Source organism: Amyelois transitella, chromosome 28, assembly GCF_032362555.1.
Source record: "Amyelois transitella isolate CPQ chromosome 28, ilAmyTran1.1, whole genome shotgun sequence".
NCBI classification, from domain to species: domain Eukaryota; kingdom Metazoa; phylum Arthropoda; class Insecta; order Lepidoptera; family Pyralidae; genus Amyelois; species Amyelois transitella.
The window spans coordinates 3,984,758-3,990,541 of NC_083531.1; the positions used below are offsets into that span (position 1 = coordinate 3,984,758).

Below are 5,784 nucleotides of genomic sequence, written 5' to 3' on the forward strand. Positions count from 1 at the left end.
AATGTGTTTAATTTTATTCAAACACTAGCTGTGCCCGCGACTTCGTCCGCGTGGAATAGTTATTTCGGGCATCATTGAAGCCGTCAAGTATGAATAATTTTCCCCGTTTTTTTCACAGATTCCATTATTTCTTTGCTCCTTATATTTGCAGATGTTATAATGCCTTCCTCGATAAATGGTTTATTCAACGCAAAAATATTTTTTTAATTCGATTTTTTTAGTTCCTGAGATAAGCGCGTTCAAACAAACTCTTCAGCTTTATAATATTAGTATAGATTTATATGTTTATGTAGGCATATAAAAATATAAGAACATGAACTTAAGATAAATTTTGTATAATGGCACTATTTATTTCTAGAATATAGGTACGAGTATTTAAACATATCCCTTAGTCGCCTTTTACGACATCCATGGGAACGAGACGAAATGTATTATTCTTTGTTTTTCTAGAAGATTTATAGATAATTTGTCAGATTATTAATATTTTTGACTAGCTGTGCCCGCAACTTCGCCCGCGTGGAATAGTCATTTTGGGCATTATTGAAGCCCTCACCTATTTCATCCCCTTGGGATAGAATTTCAGGATAAAAAGTAGCCTATATTCTAATCCAGGTTACTAACTAAGTATATCTGTGCCGAATTTCGTTCAGATCCGTTCGGTAGATTTTGCGTGATGCGCGTACAAACATACAGACAGACAGACGGACAGACAGACAAAAATTCTAAAAAAAATGTTTTGGCTTCTATTGACCCTAAAAGACCCCTTATAGTTTTTTTTTCTTAAATATCTTCAATGTACAGACAAAGTTTAGTTACAGATTTATTATATGTATGGAAGATTCATTATATGTATGGAAGATTTATTATATGTATGGATAATATCTTTCAAGTACAGACATCTGTCAGTTTGTCAGTATTATGTTTATGAATAACATGTTCGGTGACATTAGCAAAGGTTAGTAATTTGAAACACCTGTTTTTATAGTGTGATATAAATGAAAGCATAAGTAGGTAGGTATCTTTCATAGCTTGTTAAATTCACACCTGACAATTATAGTGATTCATCCATTTTAATATCATCATTTTATCAATGCCTAGCGACCCGCCCCGACTTTGTTACTTTATAATATTATATATATGTATATATAAAGTCCTAAAACGTATATCCGTTGCGGGGTAGACAGAGCCAACAGTCATCAAAAGACTGAAAGGCCACGTTCAGCTGTTTGGATTTATGATAGAATTGAGATTCAAATAGTGACAGGTTGCTAGCCCATCGCCTAAAAGTGGAATCCCATGGATAGGTACCTAAAAGCCTGTCTCTTAGTCGCCTTATTTCTCATCTACGGGAAAGAGATTGAGTGATTCTATGTTTTTTCTATTGGTGCCGGGAACCACACGGCACATATTATGGAGTAACCTCGTAGCATTCCAAATATATCGCTACATTACATAGTTACAAAGATTGTTATCTTATGACGTCACGGAATGAAGGGTAGTTAAAAATAGTAACACATTCGCCTTTACAGCTAAATTTAGTTGATACATACATATAGTCACGTCTTTATCCCTTGCGGGGTTGACAGAGCCAACAGTCTTGAAAAGACTGATAGGCCACGTTCAGCTGTTTGGCTTTATGATGGAATTGAGATTCAAATAGTGACAGGTTGCTAGCCCATCGCCTAAAAGAAGAATCCCAAATTTTAAGCCTATCCCTTAGTCGCCGTTTACGACATCCATGGGAACGAGATGGAGTGGTCCTATTCTTTTTTCAATTGGTACCGGGAACCACACGGCACTATATAAAGTTGATTGACCTTTTTAATTGAAATAACAGACTTTCAATATCAGAATTGAATGTCTGCTTGGGACAGACTAGACTAATAACTTATTTGGCATGACTTGACAATTATTTTGCTATTGTTGGGTAATTACATAATGCCTCGTCTAAGGTTGGCCCATCTGACTATTGTATTGACAGTGTTTATTTAATAAATATATATAATCCATCCATTAACGTCTTTATCCCTTGCGGGGCAGACAGAGCTAACAGTCTTGAGAAGACTGGCGTAATGATAGAATTCAGATTCAAATAGTGCCAGCTAGGTAGCTTGTCCGTGGCCTAAAAGAAGAATCCAAACTTGTCCCTTAGTTGTATTTTACGACATCCATGGGAACGACGGTGCCGGGAACCACACGGAGCTTTTGCGAATTTAACGCCACCTACAAAAAATACGCAAATTCCACGGGAACTATAGTTTTTGCTGGGACGAAAAGTGAAGTCTTTCTCATGGATGTCGTAAAAGGCGTCTAAGGGATAGGCTTATAAATAGGAATTCCTTTTTAAGGCGATAAGCTAGTAACCTGTCACTATTTGAATCTAAAATTTAATTAATAAAATAATAATTACCTGGTTGACTGGAAGAAATCCCTCCTAGGAATAAGGATAAGGGATAAGTCCGCCGTTGTTCATTATTTTATTTTATCATACTTTTTTTAGAAACAAAATTTGTTATGTACAGTAAAGAATTAAAAGAAAACAAACAAGAAATATAATGCTATTATTTTCCTACATTGCAATCTTAAGCTAGTTAAAAGCAGGTATTAATTACTAAGAAATCTGACTTCCGCTGACCTCTGGTAACCTGAGCTTATGTTCAAGCCTTAAAAAGGTCACACGCGCTAATACTAAATACAATGACCTGCAATGGAGTAGAAATAAATTTTATTCTCGAGCGTTAACCCGTGTCTTTATACCAGTCACATCTCATTCCCGGAGGGATAGGCAGAAACATCTTTTCTTTCGTCATACATATCGTCACGTCTTCATCCCTTGCGGGGTTAATAGAGCCAGTCTTAAAAAGACTAAAAGGCCATTTTCAGCTGTATAGCTTTATGATGGAGATTGAAATAGTGACAGGTTGCTAGCCCATAGCCTAAAAGAAGAATCCCAAGTTTATTAACCTTTCCTCAGTTGCCTTTTACGACATCCATGGGGAAAAAAAGAATACAGTGCCGGGCAAACATCTTTTTAATTGCGACTATTTCTGCATAATTCTTGTGCTTCGTCCACATAATTATTTTCATGCAAAGTCGGCGTAGACTAGACAAGGTAAGGTAAGGTATGGTAAGGTACCATCTACCTTGGCTTGACCTCTCGCAAGAACGTTTATGAAGTCCTTACCCTTCACTCTCCATTTTTAATTATACCCAACTGCAACAAATTGATTCATGATTCATCAACAACATAGATAGGTACCTCTCTAAATAATGAAATTCACATTGTGTTATTTTAAACACATAGCGCCATCTAATGAGTATATTTGATATCATTAAATATGTTGTGTTTTGCTACTCTCCACTAGATGGCGCTATGTAAAATTTTATTAATTATTGAACTTATTGCACAACATCACATTTATTTTGAAATAAAAATAATTTAATAATATTTAGAATAGTACATTTACAAATTACTATTTTTTCGTAATGATAATGATGCTAATAAGAATAATTAAATCGAACGGTAGCCTATTTGTATTTTTTTCTAAATGAAAGCGATACGTCTTAACATGTTTATTATTAAGACACAATCATTTGTGAATACGAAATGTAATACATGAACATAACAATAAGTAGATAATACAAAATTTCAATACGTCATTCACATGGTTCCGTGGTGTAGTGGTTATCACATCTGCTTTACACGCAGAAGGCCGCCAGTTCGATCCTGGCCGGAATCACATTTTTGGAATTGGTTGTAAAAAATATGATAACTTATTTTTTTTCCAACTACAAAAAATGTTGATGTTCTTCAAATGCGTTCATGAATTTTATTTGCCCTTGTAGCTGAAAATGGCTTTAAAAGAATCTACCTTAGCAAAGCGACGAACAAAAATCACTTTATATATAAACTAAAATCACATTCGTAGGTATATAATTAATACCTGAGTAATATTACGAGGAAATCGATCATATAACAAGTTACATCATCGCATTGTCCAAATGGGATTTCCAAACTCCAGCGTAATTAGTATCTATTTAAAACAGAGCCATCTACCTTGCATACGTATAATCACGTCTATATCCCTTGCGGGGTAGACAGAGCCTTGAAAAAAATGAAACCACCTTCAACTGTTTGGCTTTTATGGCTTTATGGAATTTAGATTCATGTAGTGACATGTTTCTAGGCCATCGCCTAAAAAGATCCCAGGTTTAAAAACCTATCCCTTAGTCGCCTTTTACGAGATCCATCGGAGAGAGACGGAGTGGTCCCATTCTTTTCCTACAACACACCTACTTTTATAAAACATACAACATATAGTAAGAATTTATTGTACCTAAGTGAAAAAACGCCTGTCACCCTTTCCATCTCAGGTCAGCTGGAAGAGATTTCTTTTGAAATAACCAGAAACTGGAAGAGATCCCTTCATGGGATAAGTCCGCCATTGCAAGTGATTTGTTTCTTTTATAACTAACTATGTACTATTTTCTTGTTACTGTGTAAATTTCTATGCAATAAAGATATTACAAACAAATAAATAAATTCATCATCCCCAATTTAACATCCCACTACTTATAAAGAAGTCACTTTCCAATCTACAGAACACAGTCATCACCACTGATCTTAACCTTCCGTATCAGTCGCTCAGACTGTTTATTTATAGGTTAATCACACTTATTGTACACTAGCGACCCGCCCCGGCTTCGCACGGGTGCAAAATTATAAATGTTATTATACATAAAAACCTTCCTCTTGAATCACTCTACCTGTTACAAAAAACCGCATCAAAATCCGTTGCGTAATTTTAAAGATTTAAGCATACAGACAAACAGACTAAAATAGCGACTTTGTTTTATACTATGTAGTGATATTCCACTTAATATAATTACATACACATAATGCCGTGTGGTTCCCGGCACCAATACAAAAAAAGAATAGGACCACTCCATCTCTTTCCCATGGATGTCGTAAAAGGCGACTAAGGGATAGGCTTACAAACTTGGGATTCTTTTTTAGGCGATGGGCTAGCATCCTGTCACTATTTGAATCTCAATTCTATCATTATGCCAAATAGCTGAACGTGGCCGAACAGTCTTTTCATGACTGTTGGCTCTGTCTACCCCACAAGGGATATAGACGTGGCCATATGTATGCATGTATGTATGTACATATTGCGAAGACATCTATTAATTAGCATTTTATTGTTGTTCATTATTTGCGCAAAGACTATGTAATTCTTACAGAAGAATTTAAAGCGTCTATCCCATACGCTATATTCAAAATCTCTACGGGATTTACAAATATCACATTATTGAATCTTAATTCAATCATTAAGTCATACATCTGAACGGGGACTTTCAGTCAAAATAAAAATCAACATTTCATTCAGTTTTACTTTTTCTATTGGTGCCGTGTGGTTCCCAGCACCAATTGAAAAAAGAATAGGACCACTCCATCTCTTTCCCATGGATGCCGTAAAAGACGACTAAGGGATATGCTTATAAGCTTGGGGTTCATTTTTTAAGGCGACAGTCTAGCAACTGTCACTTTATATGAATCTCAATTCTATCAGTAAGCCAAACAGCTGAACGTGGCCTATCAATATTTTCAATACTGTTGGCCCTGTCTACCCCGCAAGGGATATAGACGTGATGATATGTATGTAACTAGTTATGTATGTATAAATAAAAGATAATAATAACAAAAGTACATAACGCATCTACATTATTTATTTAGTCTATGACAGCAGATGAAAACAAGTTTGACTAGTCAGAAACAAGTAT

The 5,784-nt window shown here is 35.4% G+C and overlaps 1 non-coding gene across 1 annotated transcript; it reads left to right on the top strand.

The window, feature by feature from the left end:
• The first annotated feature begins 3,667 nt into the window (after positions 1 to 3,667).
• Trnav-uac (transfer RNA valine (anticodon UAC)) lies at positions 3,668 to 3,740 on the top strand. Its single transcript has one exon. It is a non-coding gene; the product is annotated as a tRNA-Val (tRNA).
• The last annotated feature ends 2,044 nt before the right edge of the window (positions 3,741 to 5,784 follow it).